The 27,827-nt window shown below is 39.8% G+C and overlaps 1 long non-coding RNA gene across 1 annotated transcript in view; it reads right to left on the reverse strand.

Annotated features, from left to right (window-relative positions):
* Positions 1-1,856: 1,856 nt before the first annotated feature.
* Positions 1,857-27,827, reverse strand: part of LOC139798545 (uncharacterized) — a 41,447-nt gene continuing 15,476 nt past the window's right edge. Inside the window, exon 2 of the long non-coding RNA XR_011726852.1 lies at positions 1,857-1,938. This is a non-coding gene — a long non-coding RNA (uncharacterized lncRNA). The remainder of the gene's footprint in view (positions 1,939-27,827) is intronic.

A 27,827-nucleotide genomic window follows, 5' to 3' on the forward strand; every position in this document is an offset into this window, starting at 1 on the left:
TTTGTTTTTAACTCAAAAACATCGTACAAGATTATTATTTTTAAGGAAAATATTAAAGAGAAGCTCTCTCTATGTGTGTGTGTGAGTAACAGCTGTGTATGTCTGCACGGCAAGACAAGAGGGCACGGTCTCAAGTTGTGCCAGAGGAGGTTTAGGTTGGACATTAGAAAGAATTTCTTTACTGAGAGGGTGATCAGACATTGGAATGGGCTGCCCAGGGAAGTGGTGGATTCTCCATCCCTGGAGATATTTAAAAAGAGCCTGGATGTGGCACTCAGTGCCATGGGCTGGGAACTGCAGCGGGAGTGGATCAAGGGTTGGACTTGATGATCTCTGAGGTCCCTTCCAACCCAGCCAATTCTATGATTCTATGATTCTATGCCTGTGCCTGCTTTACAGTAAGACAGAAATAGGTTGGGTTTTTTGACAGGCTTCAGATATCTATTCTTTTTCACACTCAGCTCCATGGATCCAAACAGCTTTCCACCCTGGTTTTGCTTTCACAAGAGGAGTAGATACAGATGGTGGGGATCAGTGTCACAGTGTCACAGCTTGTTTTTTACCACATCCCACAACATACACATGCACTGGACCTCCATACCCAAAATTTTAGCAAAGGCAAAACAGGAAAGACAACAGGGAGCAAAAGATGCCTTAGCAGTTCTCCTTGCTCTCCTGGCATGCAAGAAGGGGACTGGGACAAACCTATTCTCTGTAAAGACAACCTGTAACCTGGAACAAGTAGGAAGGAGAGACAGCTCGAAGATGGAGGAGAGAGTGAGGGCACAAGAAAGTGTCAGATGTACACATGCTGTGCCCAAAAATGGGCCTTACAGCTGAAAATTGAGGTGAGCAGATGTTCCCCCTTATTTCACAGGAATTGTTCCTGTACAGTACCTCTGAAGCTCTGGCGTGTGTGTCTCTGTGAGGGCAGGGGGTGGATGAGTGCATGCATATATATCATGCCAAAGCACAGACACCACTACCAGCTGGGTCTGGTTCTTAAACTATTTTTCCCTTGTTTTTTCCCAGATCCTAAACCCTGAGATTAACTGGCATTACCACAAATTCCCAGATTCATCTGAGATTTCCTCCATTAACATCTGCTTTATTTGCCCACATGAGCTGTCTGCACAGCATCTATCCACTTCATTCATTGTGTATAACCCCATGACACATAACATGCAAATGCTTCTCCTTCAAAACAAAATAAATGCCATTCATTATAAGGTGGGTGGTGACTCACCACCCGATGACAAGCCTGTTGAACCCAGGATTTATTACCCATGCAATCTAGAGGCATGGGATTTGGGGACTTATTTTGCAAGCTGAAGAACAGCACACTCCCTTTGCCAGAAGGGAGTCAGTAAGTAAGTTTTATGTAAGTCAGTAAGTCAGTCAGTAAGTTTTATGAGGTTTTGCTGAGCATTCAAAAGTATTTTTTCTGTAACTCATTCACTGATACCCGTGGTTACAGTGGATGCCTCTATTGTCACTGGCAAACTTCATTTGAATCAAGTCTCTGTGCTGTTTGGCTTCCTTGCTGGTTTTGGACCAAAAGGTTTAAACACATAGTAAAGGCCCAATACATGGTTTTGGATGAAGTTCATCTTGAGATCAAAAGCAGTTGCTATCAGAGCTGCTGTCCAAGAAACAGGTTTTCTACCTCTCACCTGTGCTATGGTAGTGGCCTGAGCTGGCACACGAGGCCAACATAAGGAGAGAATAAGCAGCTGAGAGGGGAAACCATCCCTTCTGATGGCAGCCTGGCCCTTGCTGAGTTTGAAGAGGTTCTGAAAACATATACTGAGAATAAAGTGGACTTTGGTAGCAAAGCTCCATAAAGCCACAGGCACTATATTATGCTTTTTTTTTTTTTTTTTTTTTTTTTTTTTTTTTTTTTTTTTTTTTTTTCTTTTTTTTCTTTTTTTTTTTTTTCTGTCAGGCATCTGCACAGGACAAGCACTTGGCAGAGGGGGAATGTTACTTTTTCTCTTCTATCCACTGGTGTGGGACATGTCTTCTAATTAATTTTCCACATTCATACATGACTGAGATACTTCTTTCTTCAGTATAATTCTGGGAGACTTTGTAATAAAAAGAAATACATACTACATACAGACTCAGAATATAATCCACATGTATGAAGGATACAAACATCTGCAAGGCTCTACAGTGAGCCTAACACAAGAGCTGCCTGCTCTGGCTCATCAAGAAATTAACTCTTGGAAACCAGCAGAGCAGCACTATTGTTATTATTGCTGTAATAAGAAGGATGTTGCAGAATGAACTTGTCTGGATAATGCCAGGTTGGTAATGTGGTGGATCTGATGCTATTATTCCTAGTGTACCAGAGGAAGATTACTCCCTAGTATTGCTACTAGCAATGCTCAGTAGCACATCCAAACTTTTGCTCCTGTGTTGGGATGTCAAAAGAAGGAACCCTTTTTTATCTTTGTTTTTCTCGGCTCAGCCAGGCACCAGTAAATGCAGAACCTGCTCTGACTGAGGAGAGCTGAACCTGCCCTGAAAACTGAGAAATGAAGGACTTCTTGGATTTTTTTTTTCCTTGCACAGTTATACAAGCCCATTGACCATTACAGTGAAAAGGAAAATAGCTAAGCTATGAAACTCATTATGTTAAACTCCTACTGGTCTGGAGTCTCAAGGGTTGGACTTCTTACTTTTCTCCCTCCATTTTTGGCATTCAAGCTAAGTAGGATATTAGGAGATGCTAGGCTCTTGACCAGGAGGCCATCCTCCCAGGAACAACTGACATTTACATTAGAAGTCAACAAATGCTTTGAAAAATGGTTCCTATCTAACTCACTGAAGTGATTAGATTTTTTAAAAAAGGAACGCCTTAAAAGATGAATGACAAGAGAAAGCAGCTTAGTAAAAAGGAACTGACAGGTTTCCATCTGCTAAGCAGGCTTTTCATCCAGATTGCAAACAGACACACAGACTGCTCAGAGTTACTGACACTCACTGATGAGCCATAACTTATTATGCTATGGCACTGTTAACTCACTGCTTTTGTTAACATAGTTCTACTCTCAGACCACTGTGGAAGTAAGAATGTCCCTGTCCTGTTATGAGGTGAAGAGATGATTGCTAAATGCACAGATGCTAATATGACAAGCATAAATTTTTAAGCTGATCTCTGAAATTTAAGCAGTGCTACCTACAGTATATAAAGTCTGCTCTGAAAATCGTATTTCTGTTTTTTTGGCAAGTCCTGCTATTCTGTTAAAAATTAAAAACTGAAAATGGTGTATCTATCTTTTTTTTTCTGAACACTTAAATATTGACTTTTGAATTTGGAAATTAGATATTAATGTGTAACTTCTAAAGAATTAAATATTTGCATATTCTAGCAATATGGATTTGGCTTGAGTATGAAGAGTACATAAAATGTTTTTATGTCTTTAAAATGAAACTTCAAATTATTTAAAATGGGAGTGTTGAAATAATTTTATTTCTTCAAACTTTATCATAGATGTTTCATGTTCAGAAATGTCAGCTGGATCTGAGTTTCATATCATGTGAGTATCCACCTTTAAAAATAGCAGAGAAAAAGGAAAAAAGTTCACTGTAGACTTTCTGTTGGGTTTTTGTTCTTGCTGCTATTTTTCTTCAGCTGATGCTGAAGACAACAGTGAGGCTTTTCAAAGGAAGTGGGAATAAGCTCATGAACTTCAATTCTCTGGTGTATTTATGTATTGAGTGTGCCTTTGAACTTCCTCTGGAGTCCAAAGAGCAGTCAGATCTGCAAGAAATATGGCCCATTTTATAAGCCAAATGAACTGGAGACACTCCAGGGACTTTCACAGGAGACACCCATTGGAAATACAGGGACTTTCTGGGAGAAGCTACTTCCCATTGCACAGCAACATGAGAAGAACCTAAATTCAGGCCATTAAATACATACACCCTGACACTTCTGATGGACAAAACTCACAACTGATCCATGGAGACTACCCAGGGCTTTTTGCACTGAACACACGAGGGTGATGTGTTAAAATGGGACCTGAAAGTATTCATAGGGACAGTGCTTGAGATAGTTCAGGCAATTAGAGCTGCTGCTTCCCTCTTAATCATTTTAAGGCCCTATGCTCATTCCAGATAGAAAAATCTAATGAGCAGTGAAAAATAAGGAGCTTGCTTTATTTGGTTGTTTGTTTGTTTGGGTTTTTTAACTCAAAGGAATGCTATTTAAGAATGAGATAGATGAACATTGCTTCAAAGTCCTTTCACCAAAGGGCTTTAACAATGAATATGACAGGTACTAGGATAACTCTTGAACCCAGTCAAGTAGACAAATGAAAGATTTGAAAATTCAACTTTGTTCTGCAGGTGGACATAAGCAGTCTGACATTTCAGACTGGAATCCCAGATTGTCTGTTGAACTCAAGGATTAAGAATGACAAGTGTTTTTTCCTTTCTTGGTTTTGTAAAAGTGCTCAAAGAAAGCAAGAGGCCCAGTCTCAGAGAGCAGTAAGTGAGTATAACAACCCATTTAAAAGGGCAGAGAAGAACGGAGAACAAAGAATCTGCTTTCTCAGGAGTCTGGTGATTTCCTTTTAAAATTACCTGAAAGTTTCCACCATTACTCTATTTCTGCATAGGAATTAAATTCAAAGCATTAACAAAAGGGAATTTTTGTCAAAATGCTGCTTTGTAACGTAAGGTTGCGATTTGCGTGAACTTCAAGGTCCCTGGAATTATGTGTTTTCCACAAGTCTTAGGAATACTCCTGTCAACAGTGGCACTGATTGACACCTGTTCAAAACCTGGTTTGGTTCCAACGAAATAACATTTGAGGAGTGACTAATTTGGAGTTTATGATCTGAGCAGCCCTGTAAGTGAATCTCTCTGTGTCAGCTGAAGGAACACGTGTGTTCTCTCACCTGCCTTGGTTATTGGTCTTGCACTGCAGAATTAAGTCCTCTATTAGGAAACTACGTTGGACTCCATTCAAGACATCTTTGTCAGTAATTCAAGCTGTGGGCAGTCATCTTGTCTTCCTCTGAAAGAGAATCACTTTGAAATGCTTGGCTCAGCTGAGGCCAGAAAGCTCAGCATTTTGACGGATCAAGTCAATAAGCAGCTTATTGAATGGCAGAAATTTTCATCTGGGACTCTCTGGCTTGTGTTCTTCAGGTCACACTGTCCATTCCGATCCTGAAATCTAGAAACTGATGAGCTTAAGTAGACTATTAATATGCATAAGCCTTTTCCAGACCAAGGCTCAAAGTAGTAAAAAATAGATACAATTCAAAGGATTGAATTTTCTACTGCATGCCCATTGATATTTAATTCTTTCAACTGTTTTGCAACTTAAAATCCTTAACCTTCTCACCAAAATTAGGACTGGACCCATGTGAACTGCTGAACACATTTCATCACCATGACAGATATTAGACCTGGAGGAGAAAATGGTGCTGACTGGTTACATTTTTTCCTGCTGAGCTGGTCCACTATCTGACTTTAACACCAGTCTTGCTTACTAGCTGGGAAAGCAAATGTTAAAAAGGTTTCTCTCCCTCTGCAACTAGCTTTCCAGTCATTTTAGCTGTTGATTTTGACATTAAATCTGAATTTTGGAACTAAACAAAGTGGATATGACATTTTCTTATAAAGCTGAATAGTGACTCAAAGGACAAAGAGATTTAAAACACTGATGGATAAAGAAGAGAAAGGTTAATAAATTTCTTTCACTGCTTTCTATGAGGGAAAGGAGGTCTTCCCACAATGACCATATTTGACTGAAAACTTTGAAGCAGAAATCTCAAGGTAAGTGGCCATATAAACATAAGATAGACTCTTCCACATTATCCCACTGTGGTAAAGGTGGGAATGCTGGCCTCCATATTTTAGAAGCTAGAGAGACAATGGAAAAAGATAAACCTTATATATGGCAAGAAGAATTTTGGTTGCACTCTCAAGACACCAAAAAATCTATGTCCAGGACCTCTTATAAGCAACCTGGCTGTCTTCCCTCCAATGTCTTCAGCACAGACTGTCCTACTTTTAAATAGAAATTTAAAATCTGTAATTATTTTTCTTTATTTTAATTAATTTTGGGTTTTTTATTTTCTTTGTTTTATTTTTCTTTTTTTCAATATATTTATTGCAATTTTGATAGTGGAAGGTTTGAAACCATCTTCTCTAAGAACTATTGGCCACAATAACAGCTTGAGTGGTTATCACAGCCTCCATCTTCATATCTCTATAACTGACTGATAATACTTAGGATTTCAAGTACATTAGAATAATAATGACCTACATTTTTCTAAACATCTAAGTAGATACATGATCTTCATTGTCCAAGGACCCCAAAGCACACGAAACATACTAATTAACTAAATCTCACAATTACTAAATACAATAAGCATGAGGCTGACATTTGATTACTATTTCTAATTATATCTGGGATGCCTGAGGTAGAAGAGTATATAAGAAAATCTCAAAATCTGTTACAAGTACAAAGATTAATCTCACTTTCCCAAAGGCAGAGCTGTGAAAAAAAAGCTCTGGATTCTTGCCTTTTTCTTCCTTGCTCAAGCCATGCACATGACTCCTTTGTTTAACTGTTTGCCCATTAAATCCCTGATTCAGCAACATCCTTTAGCACAAATTTAATGTGAAGCCTACAAATACTTCAATTAACACCGTGTTGTACTTAATACACTTTGAGATAGGCAAGCACTTCTGTAGTAGACCTGGTTGAATAAAGCAGCTAAGTATGTATCATAGGGCTGCAGTTTGGAAATTCTGTGATGAAGGTGTTTTCCTAAATCAATCACCTGGCAGTCCTGCTGCTTTAAATCCTTTAAAACGTGTTGATAATGTATGACATTTCAGTGCAACTGTTAAACATCAACATGATTTTAGCACATGTGCAACTTCATCCTAAATAAATAGCTCATGTAGAATGATGCTGAATATTTCCACTAAACATATACATAAGCACCCTTCTATAGCAGAAATGGAAATGGTTAAGTTTATTCTATCAGTGAATTTAGTGGAGATTTTAATGTACACCACATCATCTGAGATTGTGTTTTTATTCTTCTGCCTTAGGTTTAGAGAAAGCTTTGCTCAGAGGCACTCAGCTTCAAAGAACCCAGAATACTGCTCCTTGTCAGGCTTTGCCCATCACATTGCTCAGATGAAACACTGACTGGGAATTGTCACTGTCTGGGGCAAAAAAGAGAAATTCAGTTCTACAGCCTGCATGATAATGTAATGTTTTCATTCACGTGTAGAAGGAGTTTGCTCATTTCATACCACATATGATTCATGAAATTGCAACACTGTGGATCATTCGCAAATGCTGCTCTTCCCCTCTCAGAAGCACAAGGAACTGAGAACTGTGATTACATGGGATAATATTTGAAAAACCCATATTTGATATCAAATTAGACAAAGCCATTGGCACTCTGGTCACTGAATCTGCTCTCTAAACAGTGAGAAATGCCAGATCATTAGAAACAAAATACTTTCCTGACAAGCAGAACAAAGGCTGAGTCACCATGAATTTGTACTTCTTGACTTAGTGACTTATTTTATCGATTAAAGAGAGACCTGAGATGCTTTTCTACAAAGCTTCATAGTCATTTGTAAACTGGCAGTGGGATCACTTTCCTTCTTGCTCACTTTCTCCTTTTGAAAATGGAAAAACAAGTTAGCAAGACATGACTCCTCCATGTGTGCAGAGGGAACTGTGTGTATAGGCATTGTACAATACACACAAAAATACATTTAATTCTTCAGTTCCATAATAATGTTGAGAGAAAGGCTGGGTATACATGGTAGGTAGCATGGATGAGTTTTGCACTTTTAGCCAGATGGGAAGAATACTCAGTCTGTGCCTTATGATAACTTAACAAGGTACAGCTGGAGTCTGCCTGCCAGGTATCTAGAATGCAGTAAAATTATTTCCCTGAATTAACTCCCCTGGTGGTCCCTCCTCTGTGGGATTTCAGTTCCATGATGCATAGCAAAGGAAGGGGGAAGCCTGGAGGTCTGCATGCAGCTGTATTTAGGTCCCTCTAGAGCCCAGTGAATGCAGAGAAACAGTCATGTAGCATGGGGCTGATCTGACCTGCACTGGTGTTCCCTTTAGGCTGGGAGGAAATTTGCTCCTAAATACAGATGTGGGTCCCCACAGGAGGAATCTACCAGCCCCTGCCTGTGAGGTCCACTGTCCTGGTTAAGTCCTAGCTGGTGTTATGGTCCACAGGCTCTCATCTTGCTGACTACGCCAAATGTTACGGTCCGAGGAAACTTTAAATTTTTGGATCTACAAGAAGAAAGTCCAACCACCAAGGGTTGGATGCAACCATAAAGTTTTATTTGACAATTAACACAAGCAAAGTGATATAACCCCACGAAGGTATGGCAAAGAGACTGCGAGGCAAAAGAGAGAGAGAGAAAGGAGAAGATACAAGGAAAAAGAGAGAGAGAAGAAAGAGATGTGAGAGAAAAGACTAAAAAAGTGAGACAGAAAGAAAAGAATGAGGGAGTTTGAGAAAGTCACCACCATGGGTCCAGAGGTGTCTGGTGATGGTTTCTTGCTCAAGATGGCATTCCAGTTCTGGACAGAACCTGTTGCAGGATGGTGGGTTGGTGAATGATGACATGAGAACTTCAGTGTTGGCTATATGCCCCCAAATTCCTGCAGTTCCAGGCAACTGAGTCACTGCTCCATTGATGACCCAAGGAGAGGGAAAACTTGTTTTTCCAGATTTCCTCCCCAGGAGAAGTGCTGTCATTAGCATACCTCAGGAGGCTGGAGGTGTCCCATTCAGAGCCAGAACAGGAAAGGGGACAACAGAGAGAGAAAATCACCTGGATCCAAGCATTGAGCCAGCCAACGGGGCAGGGTTGATGTTGAGGAGATTCCCCAAGCCCATCAATGCAGCCCCCCATATTTTAGGCCTGTTTTGCTCAGTAAGCGTGGTTGAGACATAGCAGTTTGAACAACTGGAGCAGACCTCCACCCACTTCACCATCCAGTCCTTATCTCCAAACGACCCTAGGCTCTATGCAGACCTATCTGTCTCCTTCCTAAACAGCAATCCCCTTGGGGATGCTAATGAGGATTTGGATGGGGGGGGTGTGTGTGTTTCCAAGGTGATTTGGTGCCAGCCACCACCGGAGCAGCCTCGGAGCAGCCTCAGAGGGTCCGATTCCTCCACCCGTTCCCTCACAGCTGGCAACAAAGAACCATGCGGCCGCTGGCTCACTACTTCCCCCACGATGGGATGGGGAGGAGAAAATGTAACAAAAAAGCCCACGGGTCGAGACAAGGCCAGGGAGGGCTCACTGGCCAGTTATTGTCACGGGAAAAACAGACGTGGAGAGGTGAAATAGATGTAGCTTATCTACAATCAAATCAGAGCAGGACAAAGAGAAAACAAAAACAGATCTCAAAATACCTCACGTTACCGATGCCAAAATTCCTTTGCTCCCCATTTCTCTGCCTACTCCCCGATCCCTGCAACATAAAGGGGCTGGGAGCCGGGGGCTTCCTCAGTTCCCCACACCTTGCTTACTGCCGCCTTTCCTCCTCAGGAGGAAGACTCCTCACATTCTTCCTCTGCTCCTCCCTGGGCTTCCCCTCACGGGACAGGGTCCTTCAGGAGCCGCTCAGACATGAGTCGCTCCCGTGAGGCGCAGTCCCTCAGGAACTGCTCCAGCCCGGGCTGCACACAGAGTCACAGCTGCTTTGGGAACAGTCACCTCCTCTGGCACGGGGCCCTCCGTGGCTGCAGATCCACATCTGCTCAACCATGTTCATTCAGGGACTGCTCCACCATTCTCCTCCACAGGTTGCAGTGGGACAGCTGCCATCTCACCTCGGTCTGCAAAGGAATCTGTGCTTGGGCACCTCCTCCCCCTCCTTCCTTCATTCCTGACCTTGCTATCTCTGCACTGGTACTGCTCTCACTTCCCACCCTCTTCTGCAGATCTTTTAGCAGATTTCTTTTTCCTGAAATATGTTAATCACAGAGGCATTATCACTCTCGCTGATGGGCCCAGTCCTGGCCCGTGGCAGGTCCGGATTTTGGTTCTCCCACACAGAGACCCAACACCACCGCATTTGCAGACCATTGAGTCTCAGCCTGAGAGGCTGCAGTTTGACCTTGAGAGGACTACACAGAAGCAAGGCAGGAGTGCCTCGTATGTGCACTATTTTTCTTGTCCCATTTCGGCAAGTTTGAACTTTAACAACGAATGCCAGACACATTGTCCTAGCTGGTCATGTTTCCTTCAGCCTAACCTTGCTGCCTCACAAAAAGGTGGGAACTGTGCTTGGACATTACCAAGCCTATCCTGGCCATAGCAGGGACCTCACTCATCATTAGACAGAAGGAAGGAGGACAATGTATGGGGGATAGTTGGTACGAAAGATACAAGGGACTTTATCTTTGTAATTGAAGAGTTGACTTCCACACTGCGAAAAGTTGGCTGCTTATGTTCAGCCAGACGGTCCATTAAAGCAGTGCCAGAGGCCTTTAGCACTTCATGAAAAGGAAACAAAGCAGCGAAATGGATTTTACACTCAGAAACACCATCCTTCCTGCCCAAAAAGTGCTGTTTACCACTCCCACGCACCTTGGTGAAGTATCTCCCCCCTTTCACAGCTTCTGTCAGTCAATCTGTGCCTGAGGGGATGGGAAGTCTGGTCACTCCAGGCTGGCTGGCAAGACTCAGGCATCGGGACATCATGGGGCTGTGCCTCCTGCTCTGTGTGTGCCTGAGGTTGCCACTTAACTGGATCTGGAGGTAAATCGATGCATTAACTTATCCTAACTATGGCCCTAAGTAGTTGTGTATGTGTAATCAGCATGCTCACAGGCTTCTCATTGGGGAAGAGTGGGCTGACAGACACAAACTTGTTACTCTGCGTCTGCTGCCTGATTTGTAAAGTCTGAAGTTTTTGAAAGTGAATTAAAGCAACACAAGCCAACCGAGTTTGCCAGCTGACAATGTCCCTTCTGAACAGATGGCTGGGAACACCTTTGAATAAAGCCCCTTTTGACAGGAGGACAATAAAAGTTCACAGTTAAGATGAAGTTATTTCTGAAGTAAGGAGTTGAGAGCTTTCTCGCCTTTTCTGTGGTTTAAATATATGTGATAAAAGACAAAGATGAAAAGAACTCAGTGCTTTAACACTTGATACTATGCAGATAAATCCTACATTGGGGAGGCCTGCACTTTTGTATCAAAATCCCATACCTGGCCTGACTGATTTTACATACTGAAAAGATGGTCCTCCTAAGCTTAAACTCTGACAAAGGGAGATGTCAGGGGCTGCAAGTCAAAATGATTCCCTCATCTGTGTTACAAACTGCTGATATTGTAGCTTACAGTGATGTTTTTCCTTTGAATAATGATTTTAATCAGAAACCATAATGCATTATTCAGCTACTAAAAGAAGCATGAATTGTTAATAAAGGAATGTGTATAGATACACTTACAGGCTCACCAGTGAATCAAAACTGTATTTTTCTCATTTTATGTAGTTTTCATTACATACTTTTTTCAGTATTGAAAAATTATACCCTTGTTTAGACTCTCAAAAAGTTTTAATTGTGCACCTTACAAAGTTTACCTTTGTTGAGTTACATTAAAGTATTTTTCAGCTCGTGGTTTTGGGCTTTTTCTTCTTTTTCCCCTGGCTGCATGTTGAAAGAAAGTTAGCTTTATGGGCTCACTTACTTTTGATTTTCCATAATTACAGACTATTTTGTGATATTTTCCATGGTGATTAACTGTTCAATGATGTATAGAATTTTTTTTTCTCTCTTTCTCTCACTTGGATATTTTATACCTTTCAGTTATTATTGGGAGAAAAAAATGCATTAATAGAGGAAGACTCATAGGAATAACTATTAATCTTTCCAATAAATATTAATCATTACTAACTAGCTGTAAAAGTTGGAACTGTAGGTAAGAAAAAAGGCTACCAAACAAATTCACTCTAAAGAGCAGTGTTATTCACTTGTTCCACAACACCAGTTTAGATGCAAAGGCATTTTGACTAACTTGAAAAATATAATTTAACCAGTTCTGTAACAAAATCTCAATGGAAAAATACTGGTTTTCTCATTAAACCAACCAGCAAACAGGTGTAGTTTTGAAAGTATTATATAATAACTATGACCTTTTGGAAGGAAAAATAAGTAATATGACTATGTCCTTCTTTTTACTGAAGATATGAAGTTAGAAATAAACCTTTTTCCTCAGGGAAATTTTCTTTCAATTGAAAACCATTTTCTTATTAAAATATTTATTATTTCATGGCAGAAAATATTTGATCAGTTAATCTCTGAGCTTTCCCCTTGGAAAAATTAAATGTGGTAAGTGTTATCTCTGAAAAATTCTGGGACAGAATCTGTTACTTTGCTGCAGAATGGAAAGGATTTGTAATTGATTTAGCATTGCTCTGGAGAGAAGACTGATACTTAAAAATACTACAATACTACTCTAAGTAGTGACCAGGACTTTTTAGAATGCTCATTTTCTGAGAACTGATTTAATTTTATCTTGCAGGTGGAAGCAAATACATTTTCCAGTTGAGTCACTGCAACCGAGTGTTTTGTAACATCACCCTGGGTTAAAAGAGCAACCAACAGGTAATTTCAACTGGACATGATCAAAACAGAACATGAAAAGATTGAATTCTGTTTACTAGACTTCCTCTGAATTTAAGACAGACATTTATTAAAAAAAAAACAAAAACAAAACCAAAAACATATATATATTTCCTAATTAATTACAGTTAATTAATAGCCTTGATGCATATTGATGCCACAGAAATGTCAATGATAATGAAATGTTTTCCAGGACTGCCTAAATTAAACTCTTCAGTACCTTTATAGAAGCTCCATTCCAGAGCCATATTTCACAATAAATCTCTGTCTTTACAGGTATTAATTGATTATTTCTGTTGGCTAGAAAAGGGCATGGTTTCTTTTTAGAACCACCTAGACATACCAGTGCAGAAATACACGTGCTTTTAATAAGGGGAGCGACAGTAAATTGGCACCATGTGCAGTTGATCATTCAGCAAGCACTCAGCCTGGAAACAGCCTCAGCCATCCATTTCACTGTGCAGCTGAAATAAAGATTGGGTGAGAGCTCATCTCCTGCCCAAGGCTGGGAACACTGTGAGAGCAAACTATGTTGAGACTCTCGAGGTAATGCACGTAGCTGGCAATGGGGAGATGCTGGATCTGATCCCTTTTTGTTCTTATTCAGAGCAGATCTTTACCCTGGGCACCCACCTGAGTGTCTCAGCCAGCTGATTGCCAAGTCAGCAGTCTCTTATTCAGATGCAGAGGAACAGCTCTGCAAAAAATAGTGAATGAGATCTCTTCCTTCTCACTTGTCTGCAATTCCATCTGAGCAGAGGGAGCTTTTGTCCAGCTGGTGTATGTCAACAACATCAGTTTCACTGAATCAGATTTTTTTCCCAACAAAGCACACACGATGCAGAGAATCTGATTTCTACGCTGAAAGTTTGCAGAATCCAGGCCATCAATGCTTTTTCTCTTCAACTATCAGAACTTTTTATAAGAAAGAGACTGTGGAATCGATGTTTTAGTATTAGAAAGGGAAGAGTGGAGGTTTAGGAACAGAATGGTGTTTTGCTGACTGTTAGAGATCAGTGGAGCTCACAGACCAACACAGGAGTCCAGTACCCCAGCTCATTGCTTCAGCAATGTACAAAATCTTATATTGCTCTCTCCATTCCTCCATTATGTGAGTGGTCAGCAGACTTTGTAAAACAGTAAAATATATTCTTGTGCAGATCATTTATCTGCCAATTTCTTCTCTAGAGAGATACTGGTTATTTTTGGCTAAGTAAAATTCAGTCTTAGAATAAAGCACTCTCACAATTGTTTGTGGTTCTATTTAATATTTTGTGTGGAAAAATATACTCAGTCTCCATGTTACTTGATTTGACAAGATGCCTCCTTTTATACCAAATTTTAAGGTCTGCTAAAACACAAAAGGGTTTTAACCAGCTTTTCATTTTCCACAGATAAAGAGCACAGTGAGGTGAGAGCAAGTGTTTGATGTTTCTCAGTCCATTTCTCAGTCATTAATGAAATCCCTGGTTCCCTGATGTCTCCAATTTATACTCTCATCTGTTACCTCTGCTTTGTTCAGTAACTCAGATCTACTATAATAGATCTGAACAACAAAGTAAACCAGTTCCTGATTAAGTAATAATGTATTTATGTAGAAGGATGGGAGCAGGAAGTAAAAAAAGGGAAAAAACCAAACAGGGATGTTAGGATTACTGATTTAGTTAATGATAATCTTTAATTATTTATCAATGCACAGCTTTGGGAAGCTTTCCATATCATACCTTGGATGTGGGACACCACTCTTACCAAGCATCCCAGAAGTCCTAAGACACTAAAAGCTTTGTGGCAGAAGGTGACATCTATGCTTCAAATCCCTTAGCCTTCCCACATCCTCCTGAATATATTCTGCTAATTTTGAGTAATAGGAAATAATTAGGCCATTTAAACTTCTAGCAATAGGTAAACAAATGGCCTTTACCCCTCTGCTGTAGCAAAGATAAAAGGACTTGTTAGAATTTAACTAGAAAGTGTTTGTCTTGATCTGGTTGATTTTTGACACCAAGTGAAAAACTATCAATCCAAACCCACGTTGAAAGCTGAGGCCATGTAAAGTGTGTGAAAAATCAGTTTTGTTTATGGTTGTTTCATTTGTTTACTGTTTCTTTACTGGTGATGGAGAAAGGTGCTGATGGTGTCTTCAGAATACTATGGAGGATTTTAAAAAAATAAATTAGAAAACCTATTGACTAAGATTTATATGGTCTTAACAAGCATCAATAGATTTGACATCTTAATATACAGGCACCCATTTTTGGCTTGTGTTCATGAATTAACCTCTTAGCTTCTGGTTCTGATCTTCTGCCTAGCAGTGAATTTAGGAGTTCAATTTGAAACAGATTTTTTTTTAAAGGGTTTTTAAGCCACAGTTGTATCTAAACTTAAGAAAGCAAATCCTTCCTTGCAATAAATAAATGCCAAAGTGATACTAAAACAAATATGTGCTTGACTTGCAATTCTCAGCCTAATACAGTATATTTGGGAGAACTGCCAATAATGCAAATAATGTAAATTGCAATGAGGAGAACCTCTGTGTGATGAAGCAGGTTTGGAACAAAGACAGTGAACTCATTTCATTCAGTTCTGGTGATAAATACTTGAATTCATTATTAAGCTTCACTGGCAACCAACATCAAATCAATGGTGTAATCAAGGGTGAATGCAGCTTACCCATGTTTAATTTTATCAGTATAGAGAATAGACAGAGCTTCTCACTGCTTATTTGGGAACAACAGGTTGGTAAGTTTACTCACCTTTTCATCAACCACTTCATTACCATTACAGTGAAATTTATCTTTGTAACACTTTGCATAGCTGCTTAATCTTAAGCATAAGGTATTGACTTCCTATCAAGGTTCCCCTTTCAATGAATGGGGGAACCTTACCCTGAACTTAGACATTTATTTTGAGCCTACAGAGGGTCTTCACCTTGGAATTGCTTTACAGTAGATATTTGCCTTTAATGATGGAACACTTGAAGTCTTGGGGTGATTCCATGTAGTCATGCCATTTCTTCTGAGAAGAAAACATTTTCATACTAGTACAATAATACAGAAATAACAGAGATACTTTGGAGTAGAATATGACTTGTGTTCAAAATCAATGTTGCTTAAATCAGAGAAAGGCAACATTATTCTCAATTTTTAGAAGCTCTGCCTCATTCCAGGGGGGCTTTATATCAACTTCTATGAAGCAGTAGGTGTTCTGTATATATATATAAAAAAGACTCCATGCTGGATTAAACAAGAGGCAATTCACATGAGTGAGTAACTTCCCATTACATGTCCTTTCTCCAGGAATCATACAGGCGAGTAGTTACCTGCCTTAATTATCTTATGATTTAATAATTGAGCTTTTGTTTTGCTTATCTGATTAATTTTTAGAGTTATCTCTGTTAAGAGTATCATGTTGTCTTGCAAGCTTTGAATTAGTTGAGCTGAAAAATAGGATGGAAAGGAGAGAAAGAAGTTAATTTATTATTATTATTATTATTATTATTATTATTATGGAATAATTTTTATTGGAAGAGACCTTTAGAGGTCTCTACTCTAAACTCCTGCTCAAAGCAGGCCTCAAACTTTAAGAAGCAAGGCTCAAAGTTAGAAAAGCTTGCTTAGAGTGTTGTTTACCTGTGTTCCAAAAATCCACCTGGAAGGCTAATCTGCCTCTAGGGCAGTCTGGTGCAGGGCTACTGCCATGGTGGATTTTCTTTTCCCCTCTCAGTAAGTGAAATTCCCATTGCTGCAGTTTGTGGCTGCTCACTGCTTCTGCTGACAGGGATGGCCCTCCAACTTTTTTTGAAAGCAACCATTAGTTCTCTTCTTGTCTTCCCTTCAGGAAGTTTGACAGAGCCATCTCTCTCTCCTATACTTGTATCAGTATGTCCATGTCTCACTTGCATGGGTGGCCCAAACCCACAAGTGGCAAGTAGCAGAAATAATTAATTCCCTGGATGTGCTATTTATGCTCTCTTTAACACAGAACAATACTCAGCCTTCATTGCTATAAGGATACCTTGCTGACACATGTTCAATTTGTTGTCTGCCAGTGTTTGTGCAGCCTTTCCTGCAGAACTGTTCCTTGTGCAGTCAGTACCCTGCTTGCAGTGCTGTATGGAGTTCTTTTCTTCTGGATCCGGGACTTTGCATTTGGATTTTTTAATTTCCTGAGATACCCTTGTCACCTCTGACTTTGCAGAGAGCCTGTTCACTCTACCAAGTGGGTCATCAATGAAGATGTAAAATGGTATTGAACCATGACACCCGAGGAACACCACCACTTCTATTTGGGCATCATTTAGACTTCAAACTGTTACAGTGTTTGAACAGTCCAGCCCTTTTGGACTCATTTTATAGCCTGCCAATCCAGTCCCTCTCTCCCCTGTTTGGCTGCAGGGAAGCAAGTTGAGATGGGCTATACCCACTGGTCTCCACTTGTCAGTGATCTTGTCAGAGCTATTTTCCATCATCTGGTATGGAAGAGAGAGGAGGTAAGGAATCCTTTTAATTGGGAGGGTTTGCACACACAAAACGACTTGTTTTTCTATTTTCCAGTTTACCAGAAGAGACCCACACCCAGCCTTTTGCTGTGTAAATTATAACCTTCACGTGTGAAGGGTTTATTCAGGCCGTTCTTTGCATGGTTATTGCCTGGAGCAATTTGCAGCAGGTGACAAAAAGTAGCTTAGGACTGTGAAATCTAAACTCCTTTGTGAATCTAAACCAAAGGGACTTGTGGAAGCCCTGGCTTGGGTCTGTGTCCTATCATTAGAAGCAGCTCAGCTGTTGGAGGTGAGGGGAGCAAAATGAAAGTCCCTCTGCCTTAGTGATCAGTAAAGATCCTATACTACTCTTAAGGCCCTAGGCACATTTGAGTAAAGTCCTTTGTCAGACTAAAATGTCCTCTGCAATTTCAGCTAAAGATCTGTCTACTTTTAGACTCTGCTAATACTGTGCTCTATTGGATATTGTTATATTCCTGTGGGATTCAAAGTATCAGCCTTCTGGGAAAAAAACAAAAGGAAAAACATTATTGGTATATTTAAAATATATATCTCTAATCACAAAGTTTTACCTTTCAGAGAACAAGCAGAAAAGCTTTGATTCCGGGTGCAGATAATTTGCTGTAAACTGGCTGCTTTATTGTCATTGCTTTTCTGTAAATTAGTAGTTTTGTACATATTTAAATGATATCTGACCCAAGGAATCTATTAATAAATCTGACGAATTACTCTGAAAAGAGCATACCACAGTGTGGTAAATGATCAGGGCATAATATGACAACACCATGTACCAACTCCTAAGCCTAAAACATGCTTTGAAGCTTTAAAATGGAGAGATTCCCTGAAGCAGTGACCTGACTGCCTTCATCACTCAATGGGAAACAAGTTGCTGCTTTTGTGCAGAGCAGAAGACTCATTTCCCTCACTGTTTCTGGAGGGAAAAGAGAAATGAGTATGGCTTGCTAGGCAAACATTTCCTTAGGAGTTAATGGCTTGTTCCATTCAGGAAAAAATGCACAACCAATTCAGTGCGATCAGCACATTGGAAGCAAACAGGGAGTCGGGTAAGCTCAGTCTGAAAAGCTCAAGGCAGGGTCTCTGTGAGTTCTGAGAGATGTGGCTGCCTCTTTGTCTTTGGTGCCCCATCAGGAGAGAGAGGGTCTGTGGCCAACAGCATTTCAAACCCATTTGTAACACCTGTACCTACCCCTCTTGTCTCTTGTCCTGACTCATTCCTCTTATTTGCTGCTACCGATGGCCCTGGCTCCACTTTCCTTGCTCTTCTCCTGATACTGCACCAGTCAGGTGGATGGGAGACTCATCTGTCTGCCTGAGGTGATTCCTGCCCTTCTTTGAAAAGGCTGCAAAAGCTGACAAGTTAGTAGGGAACTTTCCTTTTTTTTTTTATACTGTCTGCAAAGGCCTTCTCTGGTTCTTTCACCTGCTGACTCCAACCTTTGAAGGCTTTTGCTCAGTCACTTACCCTACAGCAGAATGGGAGGAGAAAAAAGGCTTTTCAGATTATATCCCCAGCAGAGCGGGCACCAGAGGATTTTGTAATAATACTTTGAATTTCTCTGGTCTCTCACATCCAAGAAGCTCCAAAGAACTTTTAGATTCATTAAGCCTCCTTATCCACTGGCATTATTATATCCTCTTAGAGATAAGAGCACTGAGTCTTAGAGCAAGCACTGCAGATAAGTGACAGACCAAGACTGAGAATGGGTATATCTCACCTCCCATTCTCCAGTAGTAACCACAAGGAAATATGGCTTTGCCAAAGCTCCTTGATGTGATGATCTATATTTTACATAGCTTTTGCTTAGCACTACATTATTTATTTTAATGCAAATTTTCATGTGAAAGGTACATAGCTTTCCATGATCAAAGCAAATGCATGCTATTCTTAAGGCCAAACCAATTGAATATTAAATTATATTAATAATTTCCTTTCATGAGGTCCGTAATGATGAGACTTCAGAATGTAGGATAATTGGACAAATTATCTCCTTTTCCATGATCTATATTTCAAGTTTGCAATTGCAAAATCTAGAGAAAGAAAGAAATAAAACAAAAGACCATGCCTATAGCTCAGTGCCAGAGATATAGCATCCACCATGCTGCTGATGGGGATTCATCTGTATTTACAGTTGCTGATGCTTGACAAAGTTGACAGTAACCCCAGACAGCATCTTCTTTATGATATACATCACTGCAGTGTGGGAGAGTGAATATACCTGGAAACTCATGGTCAAGGGAAAATATAAATGTCCCCCACAGTCTTGCTTTGTGAAAAAGACCAACAGCCTGAAGGCTACTTGCTGTTCCAAAGTCTAACAAAGATTTATAGCTTGGCCTCAGGATTGACACTCCTCTGTTTCCTTTCCTACCTTTTGCATTAAAAGGAGTTATTCAGAGCCAAATGAAATCATAATGTGATTGAAAGCCAGGAAAGGGCCTTTTCCCTGTCATGCCACCCAAAGAAAATGGTCTCTTGGCTAGTGGGAAAGAGGTAGAAATAGCTCAGACCTTCTCTCTCATTGTGTGAGTTTCTGTTGCATGGTTTGAAACAGCCTCCTTGGTACCAGGCACTGTTGTAATAATATATAATCAAAATTATTTACTTGTAATGAGTGAAGCCTTGCATAATAGCAATGGCTGTTCAGCCTTTCAGGGATATACTCACTCATGAACAGGTAGCAAGGTAAAGCTCACCAGAGAATCTACCTTGAAATTTTCCAAGGAAGCAGCAGAATCTGCCTGCTCCCACCCAGTCTTCCTCCTCAAGGTGATCTCCTTGCTCCTGCTCCCTGCACCCAACCTGGGCTCAGCTGTGGCTCCCTGTGCAATACCATATTCTGTGCATGTTCCCTTGGTCCCTACAAATCACTTTGGGTGAGCCAACAGCCATTGCAGCTTTTCAAAACAGCTTGTTTTTATTCCTCAAGAAAGAGTTTATAGCTAGGATTTAATAAGCCTGTAGTGCCTTATATTTTGGCAAAAAAAAAAAAATTCACATTCTGCCCAATGCAAGCTGTGTAAACATGAGTGGCGATTATACATTTGAATCATGGAATGAATGTGATGTTTATACAGTAGGATAATAGACAGAATATTTCTGATTCAATTGGTGATTATTTGCCATAACCAATGGAATTTTTATTTCAGTACAATAGACTCTGACATTTTCACCTTGGAGCAATTGTGTTCACAATTTGCTATCTCTCCAGTCTATCCACTGGATGTTCTAGCCTAATATTTTCATGCTGTGCAGTAATTAATTTTGTGAGGCTGTAATGTGTGTTGTTTTTTTTCAGAATGTATGTTCCCCTCTCACCATTTTTCAGTACAGCTGAAATTGAACTCTATTGGTATTAAAAATAGTGTAACACAATTTTTCTTAGCCCAAGTTAGAAATCTGGCTTTCATCTTCCTTAAATCACACTGATGATGTGATACACATTCTAAAAATGGATGTTCAGTAATAATACTTCTGCTTCATTTCTCTCCCTTCATGTTTACTTTTTCATCTCTCTCTCATTTTCTTCTTTTTTTGTTTTTGAAACGTTCTCTTTTCCATTATTCAGTCCTTTCCTAAGTGAAATAAATACTTTATTCTACGCTTTTTTTTTCCTCCCTCACCCTCACCTTTACTCTCTAACAATAAGAAGCAAAACATCAGACTTGGTAGGAGCCTTAACAGGGAGACAGACAGGACTGCCCAGAGCCTTAATTGGAGTCTTCCTTCCACATTTGAGCAGAATGTGGATTAAAGTAAGACTGTGCTTGTCTTGTTTTGCTTTTATTTCTTTACAGACAGCAAGGAAGAAATCAAAGTCTCTAGTACAGATATGTTTATGGGAGAGACCCAGTAAAACACCTGACAGATCACACCACCAAAGCAACTACTTACTCTCTTTGCTGTCTAATGAACCTGGAAGGAGTTGAGAGAACTGTGAATAGTCAGTAAATTACTGGAATGTCCAAGCTCATTTTGTCTAACCACAGAGATGATGGCACCTCCTTGAACTTTCAAGTTTGCAGTCAGAGGAGAGACAAAATATTCTGACAAAAATGGTGAAGAATATTCACTCAACAAAGAATAACTCTCTACTGATTCTTCTGTTTTGTCTGAAGTATTTAAAACTACATGGGACAAAACAGGAGACTTCTACCACATCTTCCAAGTAACTGATATCACAGGACAGTAGCACTTCCCATCAGAGTTTTTCTTACTAACTTGTCACTTCTTCATTCTTACTTTATATATAATACATATACACATATACATATTATATATATAATATATATACATATATATGATATATATATTATATATATCATATATACATATTATATATATACATATATACATATTATATATAGAAATTTTATATGACCTGAAGCAACTCTCTTTTCACTCAGGACTTTTTCTATTGTGTTTTAGTCCCTTCATAAATCTCTCTATGGCCTCTATAATAGGTTTTTTTTGTTTGTTTGTTGTTTGTTGCTTTTTTGTTTGTTTGTCTGTTACTTTTCCTTTCCATACTAAAAGGAAGATTGCAAAAGTATATTGTCTGTAATATCTATAAGAAAGCAATGGGGCCAGGACCCAGCACAAATTACTTCTGATTTTTATCTCTTCATTGTTTCTTTCCCTTTTCATACAGAAAAAGGTTAGGGCATAGAATAGGTGAGGCAGCTGCAGCAACCTCTCTGGTGTTGTCCACACACGAAATTCAGAGCTATTGTGTGTAGAAATCCCAGCTTCTCTGGTAGGAACATTCAGACCACCATCGCTGAATCAGAAAAAAAATCTTAATTTAATGCATGTACATTGGTTCTGTGGACTGAGTGTGATGCTTTTGGAGGACATCTGCTTTCAAGTCTGCTAATGAGTGAGGAGCAGCCTGTGAGCAAAGTATTAGTGCTGCTTTCTATAGACAAGAAAAGTGATTGATTGTGTGTGTGCTCACAAAGGCTACTCTCACAAGGATAACAGTAATCTAGCATGGGTTTTCAGGGTGAGTCTTTTGTGGGGGGATTTCCTTTCAACAAAGGAATGGGTGTAGGAAGTAGATTCTGGGAGCAGCCTAGGAGAAGATTTTGTTTCCTGGCTCTGTTCCTGGATTTCCAGGGTGACAATTGAAAGGGTCTATCCAGAAGCTAGCTTTAATTTTGAAAAGCAAACAGAAAAAAAGCGTTATCAGACATGGGCGAACAATACGGTGTTCTCCATAAAAGAATTTTGAGAAAACTGAAAAAAGTGTTTTTGCTAATGTTTCCAAGGAAAACTTGGAAACTCAAATTTTTAACCTAGTTTTTTCTTAACATAAAGAAGCTAGGCTGAATTTTTTTTAAGGTTACAAAAAAATAACATGGCAACAGTAACATTTTTGCTTAAATGGAGATTTTTGCATGGTCCATATCCTCTCATGAGTATATTTAATGTTAAAGTACTGAAGTGGACTTTTCATTACTCTTTCAAAAAAGAACCCCAAAGCTTCCTAATGGAAAGATTATGTATAACTTTATCCATTCATGTCTGCTTTATAACTTGAGGACAAAAGAGGGGTGGGGGAAATCCTCTTAGGATAGGGTAACTCTACTGTGTGGCTAAATGTGTTTTATTCACCTGCACATCTCAGAGGACCTATGTCACTTAATTCTAAATAGCAGAAGTCAGGCTGTTAAGAATGTCTGTTACTCAGTCATATAATGTTCCAATATGTGTATTACTTGTTCTTTTACAAGCTGGTTTGCTTCAAGATAATAGCCTATTATTACTACCAGCTGCTAATTAGCTGCTAATTAATAGGTTGATAGACCCTGAAGCCAGGAGGGACCATTAGCTCATCTGGTATGACCACAGCAGTCCTAAGATAGTTCAGCCATGCTACCAGGACTTGTGACAGACTGTTAAAGGCAGACTTTGGCAGCAGCAACCACACTACTGAAGTCATGTAGAAACTGAGAATTTGGCAGTTCTTTATAGTTATTCCAGTCTTTTACCACCATCAGCGTAAGACATCTAGACCTTGTCTGTTACTAAATGTGTTTATAGGTAATAGTTGCTCTCCACTAGAACAGAGAGCTTTTTATAATCTAATATTTTCTTCCCAGAAAATTGTCCTCTACTGTAAACAAGGTACCTCTCTATTGTAGATTTCACAAGCTAAATAGACTGTTCCCATGCACTGCCCACAAGATTTCTCATTCCTCTCTTAAACTATTTCCTACACTCTCTCCACATTGTTGTTAATTTTTTTCAAAAGCAAAGATGCTAGAACATCTGGAACATTTTACTATCTAAAGGACTGAAACCATTCTTTATGTACTCATCACACAGGAATGTCATCTAGATATTGTTTTGTATTTCTTCAAATTGATATGTCAGGTATGTCACACTGCTGGCTGCTTTGCCACTCCTGTACCCTTTTTTCCCCTCCTTCTTGTTCATAGACACAAAAATCAAAATGCCCGAGAGAATCACTGCTTTTTGGTAAATAAACAAACACTGGAAAAATCTTTATTAAAAGTACTGTTTAGTCAAGGAGTTTTTTTTTTTTTTTTTTTTGGATTGTGTTGAAAAGCAATTTCTTTTCTCCTTTCCTTTTTGTCCAAATTGTTTGCTAATTAAATAAGCAAGTGGAACAGGGATGCTATGCTTTTACTGGGCCCTGAGAGAGGCTTGTATATGGATACTTGTATACTATGAATATTTATATTTATATATAAATATTGGATATTTATATATATATGTTTATATATTTATATTTACATCCCTCTTCCTGGCTATGTTTAATGGTATGGAAACAAATAGCCCTTTCCAGCTTAATATTGGCATTAGCAGCCCATTCAGTCAATGCAAACTGGTGTTTGGGACACTGGCAACTCACCTGGAGGATGCTGCTAGTAGGTGGTGTTCTGCTGTCTTTAAAATTCACAGCCACAACAGACTGAATATGCTTTATATACCAGTAGGGCTGGACTGCTTTAGCCACCTTCATAACTCTGTGCCTGAAACCAGAAAAACAAAGAGCTTCAAAGCCATTTTGCTCTCCAAGCCCATGATTCAGGTATTCTGAACATCAACACATTCCCTCTTCCCTCAGGCTGTTTTCTTTGGCAGTTGCTCAGCTTTTCCATTAAGATTTGTGCATTATTTCACAGGCTGCTGCTAAGTTGTTGCATACACACACAGTCAGCTTTGCCAGCTACAGCTTGAACCTGCTGGCAGTTTTCTGGTAGGTAGGAATTAATTCTCCAAAGGAGGGAAAAATCTGTGTCTTATAAATATTATTTTACTACTCAGCCTGCAAGAAACTTAAACCAGAAAGACATCTTTCTTCTGAACATACTCATTGCCCAGGTTTTTAACTTCTTTAACTCATAGTAGATGCTTTTCTCAATATGGCCACAGCTGACCTCTCTTGGATAAATGATGTCAGACCACACTTCACAAACAGTTTTCTTGATAGTTATAGAACAGTTCAGATTCCTTTCTTGGACCAGAAACATCAAGTTTCTTTAGCACTTGACTTTTAGATAAAAGCCAGAAAAGCATTCCACAAGCACAAATGGGGAAAGGACAGGGACCAAGAAGTAAAGCTTGTGAGGCTTGTGGCAAAACCTTCCATGAACCATCCTACCAAAAGCTAACTATTCCCTTCCTCTGGCAGAAACACAGAATCATTGGTTCAAAAGGATCGCTGAGACCATCAAGTCCAATCCTTAATCCACTACCACTGTGGTTCCCAGACCATGGCACTGAGTGCCACATCAGACTCTTCTTAAAAACCTCCAGGGACAGAGAATCCACTTCCCTGGGCAGCCCATTCCAATGTCTGATCAACCTCTCTGTAAAGAATTTTTTCCTAATATCTAATATCCTAATATCTAACCTAAACCTTCCCTGACAGAGCTTAAGTCCATGCCCTCTTGTCTTACTGGGAGCTACTTGGGAGAAGAGCCCGACCGCCCCCTGGCTCCAACCTCCTTTCAGGGAGTTGTAGTGAGTGATGAGGTCTCCCCTGAGCCTCCTCTTCTCCAGACTGAACACCCCAAGCTCCTTCAGCCCTTCCTCACAGGACTTGTGCTGGATCCCTTCACAGCCTCCTTGCTCTTCTCTGGACCTGCTCCAGCACCTCAGTCTCCTCCCTGAACTGAGGGGCCCAGAACTGGACACAGGACTCAAGCTGTGGCCTCTCTAGCACTGATTACAGGGGAAGAATCCTTTCCCTGGACCTGTTGGCCACACTGTTCCTGATACAGGCCAGGATCCCATTGGCCTTCTTGGCCACCTACACACCACACAGTGCTGTGCATCCTTTATCTTTTAAGCTGTAGGAAAAATCACTAGCTTGGGAGGTAGAAATGTGCTTACTTCCAAGCCGTGAGCTGTGTCACAGCCACCTCCAGTGCACATGACTCTAGAACAGTGTATCTTTGGCCAGTGCCAGACTTGTTGGAAATTTCATACCTAAAAACATTCCCAAACTCATAATTTCTAATTCCCTTTGCAACAGGAGACTGTGCAAAAAGACATTCACCCTCCAAGGGGGCCTTTAAGGAAAACAGAGCAGAGAAATCCTGGCAAGCATCACTCTCTAATCAGCAATCAAACTTCTCTGTGAAGCTCTAGAGGACCTGATTAAAAGCAGATGTGGGTAATCTTAATGAAGGAAAAAATATAGCTGCTGGGAGAATAGAAATTTTGATGAAGAGCCCTTGACTCTGTTGTAGACCTTCATACAGGGTTAATAGATTTGGGCAGGCAGCAAGCTATAGGTTTATGCTGCTTTTTATTAGCCTCAGGAATTCTGTGTTGCACTGCAAGATGAGCAGAGGAAATTTGTTAAAGTGCAGCCCTCCCTAGCTGCACAGCTCTAAAATTGAAACACAGTCTTGTGATCACTTTGAGAGATTTAGGAAGCACTTGTCTTCCAGATATCCACCAGGTTGCAAGCTACCCTTTTTCAGTTACAGCATCTCCTTGAAAAAGTGGGGTATGGAAGAGAAGGATTCTGCCAAGCAAACACACTGAAAACAAATAATGGTGGTGGGGGGAGCAGTTTTATTCCTCTAAATTGGTGGCTTGGACTCAGGCCACTGAGAGGCTGGGAGATGAGGGGGAAGGTGTTCACCTCGGACCCTTCTGGCAGAGAAATGACTGGGAAGTTTCCAAGGTAATTAAAATTTATCTTCAGCTACTGGAAAAACAAAACATACAGGGAATGCCTTAATTGGCAGTAGTGTGGAAGTGAGTGTTTGTATTTACACGAGAAAAGAGCAGTCCACATGTCAATAAAAGCATTAATGGGGGGAGAAAAATCATGTTCAGAGACTCTCTGGTTAGAGACATTCCTCAGCAACTTAATGCAGTCATTTTAAAATGCTTTTGAGCTCCCAAGTCCAGACAAAGCTCTCTGGAATAAAGGACCCATAGACTGCATATATACCCACAAACTGCCACTCAGCTGCCTAACTGGGGTGTTTCTAAAATTAACTATAGCAGTTCACCATCCCTGGAGGATGGAACCTCTCTCCCTGGAGGTTTTTAAAAAGAGACTGATGTGGCACTCAGTGCCATGGTCTGGTAACCACAGTGGTAGTGGATCAAGTGTTGGACTTGATCACAGAGGTCATTTCCAACCTTGCTGATTCTGTGATTCACAGACCACAAGACACTACTCTTGTATCCAGCTGGTGAGTTTACCTGTTTCCACATCAAAAGGCTGTCTAAGCATGTTCACAATACATTCATCCCTGCAACATTTCTATAAAGCAAAGTAACACCATCCCCTGGGTCATCCTAGATATTTCTGACAGTTTTGAACCACTTTTGCCTCTTGAGTATACTTCCCATAACTTTGGTCACTAAAATGTCTTTTGTTCAAATTGCTTCACTATGAAGAGGTGACATAACAAGACATGGTTTCTCAAAAGGTTTTTCATTTTAAAATGCAACTTTATTGAAACTGTATTTCGGCAGAAGAGAGTTACCTTGGGTGAATTTTTAAGCTAAAATTGGGCCAATGTTGTCCAAAAAATTGCTTTGACACTCATAAAAAAACATAAAAAGTGTTCCCATTTGAAGTGCCTTTGTATTTAAACATTAGGCTAATTTTAGTCATATTTTTTTAAGTCAACATCTAAATGAATATTTTATGATTTTCAGTATGAACCTTTTCAGCAGGCCCTGACAAAACACATTTCAACATGACCAGTCTGGGGGAAGATTTGTGGTTTACAGTTTTCAGGTTTAAGGTGGAATTTTTAAAATAGCATCTTGAGTTTGTTTTTTTCAGAGGTGAGAATTTCTTTTCCTGACTCAATTATCCCTGTCACTTGGGAGTTGATTAAATAAGCAAAAAAACTTTACTGTTGCAAAATTTCTCCTGATGATCAATGCAAATTTTTTTAAGTGGCCTCCACACAGGACATCTTCATAGCTATGCCAGGCAGAATAATTTTACATATTCAGATATTAATTTAAGTCCCAGTTAAAATGGTTCCTTTCTCAAGATGGAATATATTTCAGAAAATCTTGAGGAAAAAGTAGTGGTCTCAACGGTAAACAGCTTTGTGTCAAATGTAGACACAAAGATTTGAGTCCAAATTTGCAAATAACCTTAAAAGGCACTTTTTATTGAATA

Source organism: Heliangelus exortis, chromosome 7, assembly GCF_036169615.1.
Source record: "Heliangelus exortis chromosome 7, bHelExo1.hap1, whole genome shotgun sequence".
Taxonomy (NCBI): Eukaryota; Metazoa; Chordata; class Aves; order Apodiformes; family Trochilidae; genus Heliangelus; species Heliangelus exortis.